Here is a 17,285-nt window from a genome sequence, read left to right on the forward strand (position 1 = left end):
CTCCTTTTATCTTTAAAATAAAAAAAAATGTACAGAAACAACCTACAATGTGTTGGCAACTCCTGTGCTAAGAGTATCAGCAAAGAAACAAGGTATTTGAAAAGTCAGGATAGTCCAGCCTTCATGGAGATGATAGGTTTGGATGAGCGACATTGAAACTTAATAGTGGGATACTATTTCAACTTATAAAAATTACGTGCATTATGATTTCAACACTTACGGTTAGGTAAATTCATTTCCTGGGTACTGAATTGTTTAATAGCTGTTCACACACGCACTCAAACCAAGATGAACCCTAACTTTCTATGCCTATCTCTATCCCAGAGATAGTGCTCCCATTTTCTTTACTTTTTTTTTCTAGCATCTTCCTTTAATTTTTTTCTAAACAGAGTTCCTTAGTCCATGTAGGATTCCGGCTTAATCTGAATCTTAAGACCTTTCATTCTAAGCAAATTCTCTTACCCCCAGTACTGGAGATTAAACCCACAGATGTTCTCTACTGAGCTACACATCCAGCCCTCTTTAATGATTTTTTTTTTATTCTGAGAAGAGATCTCACTGATGCCCAAGTAGGACTTGAAGTTGAGACTGGCCCCTGCCTCTCAAATTTCTCATTCTTGTATGTTTTGAAGCAAAAATTAATCTCTTAGCATACAATTCACCCTTTAAAATACAAGAATTATATGAATATACACACTAAGGTGCCCTTTATACCTGGATGATCTAAAGAAATAATTTTACCAATTTACTTTATGTTTTCAGCTACAAAATATTAATTGAACATACCTATCTTCAAGGTAATTCCTGATTTTAAAAATATATAGAATTTATGTTTAGAACTCATCACCAAAAAGCTGTGTTTTAACTTCCTGAAGAAGGAAAAAATTCCAAGGAACTAGTACTGATTAAGTAATAAACTGAGATGTACCCAAGCTGCTGTCTGCCTAGTAGAATAATGTTAATTGTTTGGTTAATAGTCTATGATACGAATGTTGATCCCCCACAAATTTAACCCTAATGCCTAATAGGATGGTTTTAGGAAAGTGGGTTTAGGGGAGGTGATTAGGTAATCTGGGTGGAGTCCTCGTAAAGAAGATCAAGGGCCTTATAAACTCTGAGGTCTCTATAATCATCCAAATGGATATATCAAACAATTTCTTGACACTGGAATTTAGAAATTAAACAAGAGACTCTAAATAGACTATAAAATATACCATTGGTGTGTTACCACATGAATACAAATACTTTAAAAAGATCAAGTGCTCTAGATTAGTACACAAGTTGAAAAAAGGGAAAAAAGCAAAAGAAATTTAATAACTGCAGATGAGATAGAAGAGGAGGAACTGGGACAGGAGATTGAGACAGAGGCAGGAGAGATGCACATGGCAGGATACCAAATCCAAATTTCCAGGAAGACAAATTTTTCAGGAGTGGTCAGATGTATTGATCAATAGTAGCACAAGAAGAGTGCTGGCAAAGTTCTCAGTATTGGCTATCCTAACCCTGATGTCACTGTGGGCCCTGGCAGGGATACTAGTAAGAACAGAAGCCAGGACAAGATTGACACGTAAATGAAAAGTGAATTAAGATGTTAATTATATGCTTATTGAAATAATTCAATAAAGAGGAATCAACAGAAAGTATAAGTAGGCATGAGACAATGTATTTCATGTTATAAATTGTCAGTGAAAGTTTTCTGGACAGTAGACAACCTAAAATACATCTAAATAGAATTTGTCAACATCTTTCATACATCTAGTTGAGATATATATGAACTGAATATGTTGCTTCCATCAGATTTTCTTCATTATTCTCATTATATTTTCCTACTGTAATCTGTTTCCTGGGTTAATACATTGCCCTATGTCTACCTCTTGTTTCTCTTTGCTATTATCAGTAATCGTTAAAAATGACAAATGAAGTCATGCATTTCCATTACTTGAAATCATAGCACAGTTTTCAATACCAAAGCCTACGCCCTTACTTTAGCTCTCAGTATCCAGACATTTCTTCCCTGCTTCATTCACCATGCTCTGTCTCACCAGTTACAATAATATAATGATGTACTCAACATATTCCAACTGTATTCTTTTTTTTCTTTGTTTTATTTTTGTTTTGGCTCAGTTGGTTGGTTATTTTCAGTACTGGGGATTGAACCCAGCATTTCAAAAATGCTGGGCAAACTCTCTACCCTTGAGTTACGTCCTAAGCCCTTTTTATTTTTATTTTGAAACATGGTCTTGCTAAATTTCTCAAGATGGTCTTAAGTTTGAGATCCTTCTGCCTCAGCCTCCCAAGAAGCTAAGAGTACAAGTGTGTATGATTTTCATATTTTTGCATATGCTAAGAATACACATTGACTTATAATGTTCCAATAGTAATTCCAAGATTCAAAACACAGTCCTAAGCACTTGTACCCTCGTACATAATAATATTCTTTAAATCTCTTTAACATCTACCTAAACTTCAACCCTTGACTGAAACATCACTTCCTCTGGTATGTGTTCCTTAATTCTTCTGTTTCTTTTAGATTCAATAAAGTACATATTACCCTTTCTCACCATCATGTACCATATCACAGACTTGCAAGACATAGCTTGTATGAAAAGAAAAGATCTTTAGAAAAACCAGGAAGAGGAACACAAGAACAATATGAAGAATGTTAAGGAGACTGAAAAGGTGAGTGCTGATGCTGGCGAATCACAAAGAAGTAAAGACTGCTCATTAATTTTATCTGCAGTGATTGTGTGAATTTTTCATGAGAAGACTAATACAAAAGCTCCAAAAGATTATCCATTGTGTAATATTATTGATTATCCTGCTAGAATTAGAAGAAAACAGAAGGTGCTTTAAAATACAGGCAATAGCCCATGACTTTGTAATTCTACAAGGTATGGAATTTATGTACTTAACATAACATATAGCAAAATATATGGGAGGAAGCCACATACAGAAAGATTATTAGGGGAATAAAAGGAGGATTTACAAATTATGGAAGCTATTTAAGTAAATCTCAATTCTAATATGCTAATCTATTTGAGAACTACTGGTTTGGGTGAATATCCATTCCTGGGAAGCAACAGGAAAGAATTGCTTCATTGTTTTGTTTATGGCTCTGAAATCCTACCTAATTAAAAGAACACTTTGTTTTTCTTAGCATAGCATATACTAAGAATTGCAGATGTCAGATTTTGGCACATTTGCAATAAACTTACCAAACAAAATTTTAAATTCACTACTTGAACCATCTAGAGGACTGGAGGAAAATAAAAAATGATTAATGATAACCATATTTTCTTCTCACTAAGCTGCACATTTTTGAGGACTACTGTTACTGCAGCGGTTTACTAGTCCAAGTGAAATAATCATTGCAAGTTTTAACATGGTGTCTTGTTTTTCGTCTTATTAAATCTGAAAGGCAAAAGTCTCAATGTTTCCCCATTAAATAATACAGCAACATAACAACAATAAATAGCTTGTTGCAATCTTATGTGTTTTCAAATCTGATTAAACTAAAAATCTACATTCTATTCATCACTGTTAGCAGAATCTTTCTCTACTAGCATTGTTTATTTATATCTTCTACTGTCCTCCTCAAACAAATATCAGAACCATCTGACCACTACAAGTACAGGCAGACTTTATTCTTCAAACTCAGATTGCCGTGTAAGGGGAAAGGGAAAGAAAGATTACAATCTGCTTCTCATTGTTACTTTGTGATTGCCTTATAATTTCTGAGTTTATAGAACTTGTCATTTCTAAATTATTTATCATAATTATATGTTTGCTTTGGTTAGTTTCTGAAAGAGCATGCCATGTCCCTGGAGGAAAACTTAAAGCCACTCTCAAACAATATAAGGGCACAGCTATAACTTTCAAAGTGAAGCATTGACTTTCATTTGTTCTGAAACGTCTGGGGTATTTATCTCTAATCGTTACTTCTCCCAGAGGCCACCTCATTTCCGTAGTCAAACCTTTGCCATCCTCCCTCTCTCTTAACCAAGCCATACCACTCCTCATGCATTCATAGAGCACATACTCACTTTTCCACCTATTTTTATGCCAGGTTTGGGCCTAAATGAGAAACGACTGGATGGACCTACTCTATGATGCTCCTCAAACAGTTGTATGATGTTGTTCAAGCCCAAGACACAGAATTATCAACTGCCATTGTCCTGTAAAAAGCAACAAAAGACACTTCCTTTCAACAATGTAATTTGCATAGATAGAAATATGTAAACATAAGGGAAATAGTTTTCTTATTGCAGGAAATAAAAGAAAAGAAATTTATTAAAATTAAAATTATGAAATAATGATCCTAAAATATTTTTTATCTTATTTATACTTAAATATTTGTTTTGTGATGTTATTTCTCCTTTAATATGCTTTCTTCAAAACATTGTTTTATTTATGATCAGAATTACTTGAAGACGGCAGTATCTTCAACTAGACAAGGCACACACATACACAAATGTTTAAGTGAAATTATCTCAACACCATGATTTATTAAGTAGTGTTTTGATTGAAATCATACTAAATCTTTAGATATTTAATGTAGCATAGTAAAAATGAATAATCAGAGTAATCATATTTAAAGATTAAGACTAAATCAAGTTTCCTGTTTTGAAAAATGCAAGCAGCAAGACTAGGAGTAAAATAGAAAAGGAAATTCATGAGAGAAAATTATTCTGTAAAGTGTTTTCAAAGTATGGTTTTCTTTTTCAACATACAAGGACAACAACTAGACCCTTAGGCCTGGGTTTGCTTTTCAGTTCTACAAAAAAATAATCATATTGATTTTGAACATCCATGCAGTGACAAACCTTCATCAGAAAAAGTCTGAAACATTCCCTTTCGTATCAAGAAAATCCACACCTTCCTTGATACCATGTGTACAGAGCTATACACTAATCACTTCTAGGTCTCAGAGCCACAAAGTTGCCTACTCCCACCAAATGTTGAAAATACATGTTGGACTATATCAGTAGCCATCAAGATTTTGGCAATACAGTATACAGGAAAAAGAAGCAATCAAACAGTGAAAAGACTGAAAGTACATAAAGATGTCAAGTGAAGATATATCTCGTTTTAACACAGGACAAAGAAGAAGAAAATGCTGTGAATTCACAGTGCAAAGCCACAGTACAAGTCACTTCAGTATAAAGAATGCTTCTCTTCCACATTCCATTTCCAAGGAAAAACATATTCTATCATATCTGTATTTTCATTGTAACTACCAAAGTGAAAAATGTAGTATAATTTTATTATTAGCAAGCAAGTTGGTCTTTTGCAATGAGAATTTGTCCCAAAATAACAACAGAGGTTTAGAAGAAGAATCCGAGGGGAATGGGAGAGGAAATTGTCAACTTCTCAATAATGCTAAAATCTTAGAACCTTTGAGTTCAATCTTCTCAACCTTTTACTTTTTTGCTGTAGTTGTCATGTATTTTACTTTCACATTTAAATCAGGCATAATAGTATTTGTTTTATAAAGTCAATAATCATTCATGTTCGCCAACATATTTATCCTCTTTTTTTCTTATTCTGTCTGCTTTTCCGTGATTTTTCTTTTCTGCCTGGAAAAAAATGAACTTGAGTTTCTTTCTTTAGGTTATCCTAGATGCTGATATACTCATTTAATTTATATTAGCCCCCAAATATCTTATTACACTTTCATTTTTTTGAAAAAGACACTTGACAGTATAAGGAATTACAGTGTAGTAAGTATTTCTTTCACTAATTAAAATTTTCACTACATTATTCTCTAGTTTCTGACATTTTTGCTGAGAAAAGAGTAAGTTTTATTTCCTTAATGGTAATTTTTTTCTTCCTCTCTCTCCCACCTCCCATCCTACCTTTTTTCCTTCCATTTTTCCTTTCTGACTCTAAAGTTTTCTCTGTGTTTGACCTTCAGCAATTTGATTAGTCTGTTTCTAGGTGTAGTTACTTTTCTATTGAACATCTGGATTTAATGATTTTTTGGTATATGTAGGTTGATACAGTTCAGTTACCTTGAAAGATTTATATACCTTATTTTTTAAATGTGATTTATGTTTTAATCTCTTCCTCTTCTTCTGGTACTCTGATTAGAATATGTGACACTACTGTAGAATTTCTGACACTTGTGACACTTTTGCGATGTTCAGTGGTTTCCGTCCTTGTTGCTCTGTTTCAGTTCTATTTCTTCTCTTCTCCACTTTACTAATCTCATCTGCTGAGGCATCATGTATAAATACCTCGTAAACTCATCTATTTAACTGATAACTTTAGATAGTTTTAGTAACAGAATATCAGTTTAATTCATCATGTAGATAATTATCTGATTCCATTTTTATTTTGTACAACTTCTGGTCTAGTTCTCTGAACATAGCAATTACATTTATTTTAAAGTCATAGACTGCTGACTAAAACATCTTAGTTGCTTATACCTTTATCATCAGTTTTTCCCCATTAGTGTTCATGTTTTACAACTATGTGATTATAATGCATATGATTATAGGACACTGAATAGAACCTCAGAGGCTGCAGATAACATATTTTTCCATAGTGTACTTTCTCTTTCCTTTAAGCAATTACGTGAGCTGCCAGTCACATCCATTAAATCTGATATTAAGCCAGCTGTAGATTACTTCAGAGATTTAGTTTGGATCTACACCTGGAACAACCCCGCCATTCTACTATTACATATATTGTGTACCCATCTCCAGAGTCTAAATCCCACAGGAATTTGAGCTCTGAATATAGATTTGTAACATAGCTTTCCAATTTCTTCCCAATGTGAATTCAGTATCTGGCAAATGTCTTGAAGTGAAGAATGACAGTGATATTCATGCTATCTTTTTTTCTCCTTAATGGCTTGGCTTCCTAAATACTTAAAATTATTAAAGCATTTACTCTTCCTCTTTGGAAAGCTGATTTCAACTCCCTGGCCTTCTCTTCATAATCCTAGAGTCAGCAAATGCCCGTGGATAATAGTTTCAAGTTTCCAAATTGTCATTCTAGCCTAACACAATCACTAAAATTGCTACTTTAGCTTTCTTGCCCCCCACAGAAACTTTCTGTCAGGACTATACCCAATCATTAGCTTGCCCACAGGATCAGCAAGTGGCCCTGGAAGCAAGGGGAGGGTAGGGGGTGGAATTGGAAATCATCAGAACACAGAGGGTCTGTTCTCCAGAACATGGACGCACTTAGTGCTCATTCTTTCTGAAGCTGTCTATATAATAAGCAAAGTCATTTACCCAGTGTTTCTTGTTTTAATGGGAACATACATCTGGTATTAATGACTGCATCTCCTCCAAAAATAAAATATCTTCTGTTCAAGTTTTTTAAGATTTGGAATTTTCAAGCCTGAGACTTTGTGATTTGTATTATCAAACCAAGATAATAAAAACAATGGTTGTGGGTGTTTTCAATATTTAATTGCATTTTATCAGATACATCACACCAACTTCCAAGATTCTATGTCCCTCCTGTAAGGTTGCTCCTATGTGCATTCCTTTGTTAATAATCACTTTCTAATTCAGATCAGGTATTTATATTGGAAACCATGCCAGAGTCTCTATCAGTTCATAACATCCAAGAAGAGAGGAAAAGTTTTATGTATAAATATGAGTGATGGCAGAAAAAGAGATAATTTAGGAGGTTCAGAGTTAACTGTGCCAGAAAAAGAAAATTAGAGACTATTATGGAATTGATATAAACCAAAAAGCTACATGAGAAACCAAATAAAAAGGAGTTTCCACTGCATAAAAAAAATTAGAAGGGTAAGCAAGTGAGAGGATAGCACATTACAGTGCAAATTTTTTTGTTTGGATTAAATGTCATCTTTTAAAAATTCTATTTTAGCAATCCATAAAGAGCAAACAAATAGCTAGAATTAAGATTGATATTTAGAATGAGAACTTTTACAAAATGAAAATCAAGTGTCAAAACCTAATACCAAAGTTTTCATCGTGGAATATTCCAGAACAAAGGCCATGGGCAGGCTAAGCTCTCCTTTGTGCAATAATATCGAGGACATAGAAAAAAACTGTACATCTTTGGTGATTGGTTTGCTGATTTTTGTATATAGGTTCTGACATCAATTGGGACAAAACAAAAGCCTATTGTGAGTCTAAGGACCTTAATTAATTGGGTCCATTGTCTTTCTATGTACTTGATTTTATCAGCTCTACTACAGAAGTGGCTAGGCACAGAAAATAATTAATGTTCAAAATTAACAGAAAAAATACTAGCAAGTATTAGAAAAACACAAGGGATTTATATAAGACTAGTGGCCCTATTGAAAAAGGTGCTGAATTAGAAAAGAGACAATCTCATTAGGAAATAAGGCTTAAATACTTTAATCAAGAGATTACAGGTTTGACATTGTTCTCAGTGATTCAAATTGTATATTTCATTTTCTTTGTTCAAAATACATTTTATAGAGGTAATGAATATATATGCAGAAAACATAAAGAAAGATGGCCATATGGTTAAGAAGTAAATCTGCTTCCTATCCCTAACTATTCTTTCCATATTCCTGAATTCTCTTCAAATAGTACAGCGCAGTAGAGTAACTACCATCTGTAGCAGTTTACATCTTTCAAAATACTTGGTAAAGCAGTCTGAAGTTTCCCAATTCTTAGAAAGGGTAAATATTTAAAGAGATGAGAAAGTTAATTGTTCCAGTTTGATATTATATGTTGTATACATGTATGAAATTATTGTGCTATACCTCATAAATGGCACATATGTTGTATATCAAGTAAAAAGAAAATAAGATATACTATGTATATCTTATGTATGTATATGTGATCCTATCTCTATACCTATTCTATACATCAAAGATAACATATTAAGTATACTTACCATGCCAATCTTTTATAGCTGTAATATTATAAAGACCTTTCATAGTAGTGTATGAGAACTATTTCATTCTTCTGAAATGCGAAGGGGAAAGTTTGACTATTGTTCAGCATCTTAAACAGCCTTATAATTCACTTTCCTTAAAGATCACTATACACAGTAATTTAATATCTCTTCAACATTGGCATAATTTACTTTGGTCCTTTATTAACTAAAAGATTGACAGTCATGATTTCAAATTATGGCTATCATCCAGTTTTGAAAACTCTCTGCCTTTAGAGCAGTTGGGAGAAATCTGGAGCAGTAATTACTGGATTAAATCCGACATCTTTCCTGGGGGCTAGTTCCCCAGCTGAGAGGCTGTTATGGATTTCACATCCATTATCTCTGAGAGCCTTCAAAAATATCGTTTGCATGTGTGCTCTGTCCCGTGAGAATTTGGTCCCTGACTTGACCAGTTTGCAAAGCTGACAAGCACAGGCTCTTTAATAGAGGAGCATCCAAACTAAACTACAATCCTTCCAGGCTAGTAAAGCACTTGGATAAAAATGCGCAAATCCAGTCACTATCTTGAAACAGGGAAAAGCCACCCTGTGAGCAACCTTGAGCCCCAGTCTGGTAAGTTCTGTGAGCTGCAGGAACAACTTGAATATATGAAATTGTGTCTAATGTATGGTCATTAACTCAAAAAAAAAGAGGAAAGAAGAAGAGAAAAAGAGGGAGGGAGGGAAGGAATATTTAGAAAGAGAATTAATTTCACCAGGTTAGAGATGCTTGGAGTAATAATTACTAGCAATTACATTTCATGACGTATTTTAGGTTTACAAAGGAAATTTATAAATACTTATCCAGGTAAGTATTTGGAGTTATGTGAATTTTATATGGCTGATATTTCCCAAAATGAAGTCTGTGCTTAGTATGTTAACATATGATCACATGAGACTGCTACTCATAACTGAAATTGAAACTTTTCAGAAAAATTTTTGCAGGATAGTTAATGTTAAGGGGGTGACGGAGAGGGTTTCTTCTGAGGTGCTGTCAATGCCTTTTCTTTTACATGGATGTTCAATATAGTCCCACTAACCTATATATTTGTGATATGTGTACTTTTGAGTATCTTTATTATGCTTTAAAAACTTTAAGTGGAAAAAAATTGATAGAAATAATACATGTTTCAAAAGTTAGAAAAAAATTTATTAATATGAACCATAAATTTGTCCAACTGACCAGAATAATACACATTTTAATCTGTAGATCTTCAGTTATATATATATATACACACACACATATATTCCAACAAAATATACAATCACAATGTAATACCTTTTATAATTTTTTCACATTACATTGTAAACAAACATTTTCCCTAATACTCTTAATGTAGCACTTATTTTTGGTTGTTATTTTCTTCACAAATCATTGAATTGCATCAAAATGAATTGACACCTTCAGTGTTATACAATGCCTTGTGCTTTCCTTCGGAATCCTATTTTGGCCCCTCTCATTCTAAGCCACTTACTCAATTCTTTTGAAAAAATTGGCCAATAGCAATATCTCCATGCATCTGCCAAGAATAATTTCAATGTTTAAAAAATTATAACAAATGAAAACATTAAGGTCTTAAAAGATTGGGATTGTAATGGTAGAAAAATAGCATTACAGTGGGTATGTCAAACCAAGCTTTTTGCTGTATTCTTAATGTCAGAACTGGTCTGTTATTCAAGGTAAATTTTCAATTTCTCCCTAATAAGTTGTGAGCGCTTTCACGGTTGTAAATATGATATATTAATTCTTCTATGCCAACACCTACAACAGAACATAGCATGGAATAAATGATCACTAAATATTAGCATTCAAAAGGAAAAGGGAAACAGAGAGGAGGAAAGAAAGAAGGAGAAGAGAAGAATAAAATGAAAACCAAGCTTTGTGAGCAGGGAGGGAAAGGGGGTTTAAAAATGAGGGATGGGAATGGGAAAAAAGAGGAATCAACATATATGGTCCTTATATCTACCTAAATTGTACCAATACTTAAATAATTAAATAGATTAATTAATTAATTTTAAGATAATGAGTGAATGGATAATTGAGTGTGAATTTTCAATGATGAATTAATAAATAAATATTTCACCTTTTTCCAGGTATCTTAGGTGCCTTCTTAATCATAATGAGAGAGAATAAGGTAAAGACTATAACTTTTTCTCTACAATTGTGGTTTTGCATGGATTCATTATACTCAAAGTCGTAATGTCAAATATACTAAGATTTTTTTTTTCTAACATTGTGGAAGTAGTTTATACAAGTAACCACCACTTGTTATGTTTAAATCTTAAATGTCACCCCAAAGTCCCACAATCTGAAGCCTGTGGTTGCCAACTTGTGGTGCTATTTGAAGGTGATGGAGTCTTTAAGAGATGGGGGCCTTGCGGGAGGAAGTTAGGTCATTGCAAGTATGCTCTAGACGGGGATATTAGGAATCTGGCACTTCCTCTTTTTTTCTGCTTCCTATGGCCATATGGTGAACAGTGTTCTGGCATACTATGATGTGCAGCCTCTTTACAGGCCTAAAAGTAATGGGGCCAACCTTCTATGGACTGAAACCTCTGAAGATATGTCAAAATAACTTCTCCTCTGAAGAAATACTACAGCATTGTCATTTCTCTTGAAAAGCTAAACTGCTGGCTTTCCACTTCCTTATTCAGTCTACATTTTCAACCTTACCCCTTGCCTGTTTTCAATTAATCTCCCCTTGAAGGCAGAAATCACCATCTTTGAATTTATCTTTATTAAACAATTCTCAGTGCCTACCACAGTGGCTTGAAAACCATGGCTTTCTATAAATGCTAGTAGTATCCAACCACTCCTTTGGTTCTTCAAGGACTATGTTTCCTCTCCATGTGTTCCGCTGGGTTGCATTATCTCCCTGTTGCATCAGGAACTCTTGAAGTTTTCTCCCCATGCAATATGCTTCCCAGCATGCAGCCCATTTTTAACTACCAGCACAAGCCAAGCTCTTCATCATTAAATTGAACTTTCAAAATGAAGAGAAGGAATGTGATTATTTAATTTCTTCCTATCACAACCCTTACAACACAGCAGTAACAAAGAAAGCCTCAATGTGCTATCCTAGTATTAACTCTGAGTTCTCTCAACTGACTCAGAAACACTGGGTGTGGTACAGAGACAGACAATTTAAAAAGAGCTACAGAAACTTTCAAAAAAGAAACAAAGAGAAGTTTTATAACTCAGTAATGCAATGTCCATAATCAAATATTTGCCAAAAAAACTTTTTGTCAGATGAGATTACAACAGACAGGATATGACAGAAAAATTAGTAATTATAAAAACAGAATAATTGCATTCACAGAGAAAAAGAAATTGAGAAAAGAAAAGAGAAAAAAAGTCTGAAGGACCTATGAACATTCAGAGGAAAGAAGAGAGAAGATAGAATAAAAATATTACATGCATTATATAGTAAGTTTTTTTTCAAAAAATTAATGAAAAAGAGCATAACCATTCAACTAAGCTATCACAAAATACCAAAGGCAAACTTAAACAAATGAGTCATGCTGCAAAAAGGGAGAGAATAAAAATCATAAAAGCAGACAAAATCGTAATACATATTTCATACAGAACATGATAAAAAATGACTTCTGATTTCTAATCAGAAGCACAGGGTAGTAGAAGACAACTAAGCAACATTTTCATGTGTTAAAGAGAATACAAGTTGTGGAGCTACAATTCTATACTGTTGTCCTTTCATGTGGGGAAGGCCGGGATTTGTTCTAGGAACCCAGTGATACCAAAATCAAAGATGTTCAAGTCTCCAGTAAAAAAGGAGAGCATATCAGCATATAACATATATATATATATATCCTCTTATATACTGTAAACCATCTCTACATGACTTATAATTCCCAATATGTAAATGCTATGAAAATATATGTTATACAATAGGTGATGGACATATACAGTACATATTTAAACTTTAAAATATTATAGTAAAAGATACTGTTAGGTAAAGAGTGATGGCCCAGTAAAGAACACAGCCAGCCTAAATTTGGAGTTCTGCATGATCTACCCAAAATAACTCCAGAGGAAAGTCTGAGTCAAGTTGATTGAGCTGAGCTTTATATTGACAGTTTGAGAATGAGGCATCTGTGAAGCAAAGTAGCTGAGGAGCAATGGTTATGTGGCAATTAGCTATCGTAATAGGGCAATGTTTTGCTGTGCCAGGTTTGGTTTGACCTAGCAGTGCAGGCAAGGTGGCAGCAGGATGTGGAAACAGACTGTAATTGTTCCCAGAAGTCAGGAAGTTGGCATATGGGGGGCACACAGGAGTCAGACCTATCCATTCCTGTTTTAAGGATAATAAAGAAAAATGAGGTAAGTGTCAAGTAGTGGGGTGTGAGCTTTTCATTCTCATGGAGCTGCTTCGAGCTAAGTGAGGGAGAAGCTGTGGAGCCAATAAGGGAGACTGGAAGGAAACAGTGACCACTTGAGAAGCGAATTGAGGCATCCTTGTCTACATGACGATAGACTGGACCTGGAGAAAATCAAGGAGCATACACGAGTAGGAGGAATCAGGAAACAGTATGCCCTAGAAGGGGTATAAGACAGGAGCTCCAGAAAGTGGTAGGCAGCCAGGAAGGGTCTGAAACAAAAGCTGATTTTGTAGGGAAGTGGCTTGGTCATCCAGCCTTTTGATGACATCCTATATAAGCCCAGACTTGGTGAAGAAACAGCAGGTTTGCACCCAAACCTCGGTACAATAAAAGACAAGAGCCTTTTTCTTAAGGGACTGGGATTCTAAATCTTTCCAACTTTTGAGGAGACATTTTAGAGGAGAGTGTGAAGGAATGTCTGGGTATCCAGCCCCCAACTGTAGGGACAAAGGAGGAACAGACAAGGAAACCAATGACAATGGAGGTCTACTAGCCTTGCATCTCCTACTGAGCCAAGGGCTGATGCCTCTGTCAGGCATCCCTGAACACAGCACCTTCAATAGGGTTCTGGTTGAGGTTCTCCCTTCAATCAGCAACCTGGTCGCAATCTGCTGTCCCCAGTCCCAAGTGGCTGGCCCAAGCACTCACATCTTCTTGATCACCATTGAGAAGATCTGGGTCTCTTGTATGTTTTCTTATATGCCAAATAGTACTAATGCCTTCATTCCACCAAGACATGAAATTCACAAAATCATCTCTCTCTAAGGGGCTTTAAATGGGCCAGCAAAGCCAAAACATGGAGGCTCTGAGAGGTCTTTGGAAGGGAAAATTGGGAAGTGTGAAGTGAAGTAGGTCCTCAAATTAGGCCTTGGGTGGCCGGAACTCTACTGGTACTTCAAGAGGAGGCAGATTTGTAAGCTCTCTAAAAGCTGAAGCAAGTAAAGGCATCCTCTGACATTGTCCTCTCTGGGGCTCAGACAAGGTTTAATGTTTACCCAAAATACCAGTGATTGCCGGTGTATGACAAAATAGGTGACAAATCAAAGAGAGCAAGCTTTTCTGTCTGGACCAAGTGGGTACAAACAACGTACCTAACCAATTTTCCCTACAGTTTATTTTTTTATTTTAAAGAAACAGACATAAAAACAACACAGAATTTCAAAACAAGGTGATAGGAAGTTAACAATGGTTGTTATATTGCATATTGTTATCTTCAAAGTAGTTGCTCAGATTACCAGATACAGACATGTTGGCTTGACAAAAGTACGAGTAACCCTGGGAAGACCTTCCCTAAGAGTAGTCTGTCTCTCTGTGTGGAAGAGGTTAGAAATGGTCTGAAAGAAATGTCTTTGCCTTAAAGCACATGGGCAAAGAGATCTATGGGACACGCTAGCAGTCCTTTCCTTCCTCCCCTCTCACTCATGGACACTAAATTTAACTGAGCCAAAGGGATCCCCTCTTAGCAGACTGAACCCTCCACTAAGCCAGGTTAAGGTAAAATCCAGGTCTCCTCCTTGTTACAGACTGCACTCAATGCTCTTGGCCACTGGGATTCCCTAAGGCCAAAGGGCCCAGCCAGGAGATTTCCACCATGCTAGATTACAGTGGGGGGATCCCCAGAAAGTGAGCAGAAAAAAGGACGAGGTGTCCTCCCGCATTCACTCCCATTTAGGCTGGGTATGCAGACCCTGTCTGGTGGTCTTGGGTGGTCTTCTGTTCCCCAACTATGTTACATCTGGTGGGCCTGGAGTCTCGGGATCCCCAGACTTACCCTAGCCAGGCTCGTCTCTCTCTCCAATGTAGAAAGAAGACCAGTGCACAGTGAAAGTAATTTTATTATAGGTATTGCAGGAGGAAGAGGTAAAGAGCCACTCCTGAGGGGTGCTGGGGCCCAGAGCCCCAGAGCAGGGACATCACTGAATCTGGGGTTGTAATCCTGTTTTATAGGGAAGGGGCCCTACCACCACCTTCTTGAGGGTTGTTGATTGACTGAATATTGGACTGGTTGCAAGGAACTTGATCTTGTGGGCTAATAAGGGAACTCGGGTGGTCATGGCAACCTGGTAGGAGGGACAGAGTCGCCTACACATACGCGGGTGGGACAACCTCACGTCCACATAGACAGGTGTCAAAACCAGACTATCAGCTTAGTGCAACTACACAGAAGCAGGTCTCCATTGCACTGGCTGTCAGCTCAGCTGCGGGGGCTATTTCCTTTCTACTTAAAGGGGCCCAGTTCCCTAATCGAATCCTACCTAAGGACCCCAACTGCCCCTGTACCCACCAAAAGCTGCATAGAAGTCCCTACATTTAGGTGCCTCTGTAGTGCCCTCCCTGGAGTCCTCCTTGTCTAGCGAAACATTTTCTTTGTCTTTCCTAAGAAGCCACACTGATTTGTTCCTCACTGTGCTCTGGGACCTCATTCTGCCAGAACAAGGACGGGGAGGGAGGAGCAATGTGGTTATGATCAAGCTGGTAAATACATGGGTAAAGGTCGTGCACTTACTGTTTCACTTTAAATTCTTTACAGGAGAATGGACTTCCTTACGCATTCACAATGAGGCCATAATTCGTACGTCTTGCTGCCAGCTGGCTCCGATTCGAATTGCATCGCCTGCTGGCTTGAACCACTGGCGGTACACCTGTGACTGTCTAGAAACAATGGGTGCTGCTGGGGCCACAAGAAAAGCCAAATGTATTATGAAGCCAAATGCACAAGTCAGCCAACTTCATGTATAAAATGTGATAAAGAAATTCAGAAATATAAGCTCTTAATTTAATGAACTGAATAAATTTGATTATTGCAATATTTCAATCGGTATAGTTTTAATCAATGTTTACAGTTTGTCAGTAATTATTCAACTTTAAGCAAACTAACTAAATTTAGCCCATTTGTAGACTTTTTTATTAATTATATTAGTAAAAACAAAAGTGATTAGATCCATTTGTATCATCGGTTGTACAGGCAACCTGATTGGACAGTTCTGCATGCATCATAGGTGGTTCAAGAACACGTTAATGAAAATGAGAAACATTGCCTGGTATTATGCTATTTTCAATACATGAGAAAGTGAAATACACAATAATAGCACAGAAGGAAGGGAGGGAAGCATAGAATTATACTATTCCTAGGTTGTTTTGTTTTGTTTTGTTTTGTTTCGTTTTGTTTTCGGTATCGAGAATGGAACTCACGACCTCGCGCTTCCCAGGCAGACACTGTGCTGCTGAGCTAAATCCCCAGCCCCTTCTTTCTGGGTTTTTATCTGTGAAATGATCCAATTAATTATATTAAGTACATATTTATGAGATACAGAGCAAAAACTCATGTATGCAACGCATAATGGTCAAATCAGTACAGTTAGCATTCCATCTTTTAAAGAACATTTTAAAAATATGTATAATAGCACGTAATAATTTCTGTACATATATTTATGGGGTGCAATGTGATATTTCAATATAAGCATATAATGTACAAGGGACAAATCAAGATGTTATGCTTCCGTCTCCTTATCGTTACTTGGTATTTGAAACTTTCAAGCACCTCTCTTATAGTTATTCATAAAAGAGTAAGAAGTTATTGTGAACTACAACTCCCCCACTGTGCTATAGAACACTAGAATTTATTACTTCTTCTGATTATATTTTGGATGAGTGAACAAAGAAAATGAATTTAAAATGCTATCTTATAATATATAGCAAAATGGACAGACCCGGAGGTTGTTCTGTTAACTGACCTAGTTCGAGCACAGACGGATGAGTGCCATGTGTTCTTTCTCACATGCTGATGCCTAGAAAAGTTGGTCTGAATGTAGACTAGTGATTGCTATGGACTAGGAAAAGAGAGGAGAGGAGGATAAAAATAGGTTGCATAACTGACACCAAACCACATTTAAAAGTGATAGGCTCTTATGTGGAGATAAACAATGATAAGTTAAAAATATAAACTCTGGAAATGTGAGTCAGGTTATAAAAGCAAGGCACAAGTATTGCCAG

General features: G+C 36.0%; 1 long non-coding RNA gene across 1 annotated transcript; it reads left to right on the plus strand.

Moving 5' to 3' along the window:
- The first annotated feature begins 9,357 nt into the window (after nt 1-9,357).
- Nucleotides 9,358-16,010, plus strand: LOC106148870. Its single transcript, XR_001234595.1, has 3 exons — nt 9,358-9,468; nt 10,989-11,029; nt 15,823-16,010. It is a non-coding gene; the product is annotated as an uncharacterized LOC106148870 (long non-coding RNA).
- Nucleotides 16,011-17,285: the final 1,275 nt, after the last annotated feature.

Source organism: Chinchilla lanigera, unplaced genomic scaffold (assembly GCF_000276665.1).
Source record: "Chinchilla lanigera isolate Chin_1 unplaced genomic scaffold, ChiLan1.0 scaffold00030, whole genome shotgun sequence".
NCBI lineage: Eukaryota > Metazoa > Chordata > Mammalia > Rodentia > Chinchillidae > Chinchilla > Chinchilla lanigera.